We start from the raw sequence: 617 nt of genomic DNA, 5'->3' as shown, positions 1-617 counted from the left end.
GGGTGTTGCCAGGAAGGCTGCGGGCTGACCCTTGCCTGAGCACTCCCTAAAGCCTCTTGTGAAGAGAGCAGACCTCGCGCGCCGCACGACCGGCTCTGGGAGTCGTTGGGCCGCTATCTGTGAATAGTCTGGTCCTCCTCTGCCACCCGGCCAAGTGCGATGGCTCTGCCGCCCTGCGGTGCTCGTCACGCAGGTATGGGGCACACGATGCTCGTAACAGCAAATAAAGGCGGCTCGGGACCTGCAGGCGAAAGGGGTCCCGTGGTGCTTAGCACGTCGACTTCGGGTCTCGGTGCAAGCCGGAGAGCTCACGGAAGTCTAAAGTTTTCGGCACGTGGTCGAATCTTTTGAAAGGCTTACCCGGCTCTTTCCGTCCATTCTGAGAGTCAGTCAGAGGCCGGTGCGGCGGTCTATTGACGACCGGAGGCTCCCATGGGTGTTGCGATGAGGGTGGAGGGCACAGAACCTTGCCTTAGCACTCCCTAATAAAGCCTCTTGTGAAGAGAGCAGACCTCGCGCGCCGCACGACCGGCTCTGGGAGTCGTTGGGCCGCTATCTGTGAATAGTCTGGTCCTCCTCTGCCACCCGGCCAAGTGCGATGGCTCTGCCGCCCTGCG

This window comes from Chiloscyllium punctatum, unplaced genomic scaffold (genome assembly GCF_047496795.1).
Source record: "Chiloscyllium punctatum isolate Juve2018m unplaced genomic scaffold, sChiPun1.3 scaffold_510, whole genome shotgun sequence".
Lineage (NCBI taxonomy): Eukaryota > Metazoa > Chordata > Chondrichthyes > Orectolobiformes > Hemiscylliidae > Chiloscyllium > Chiloscyllium punctatum.
Note: the sequence above shows the minus strand (reverse complement) of the source record.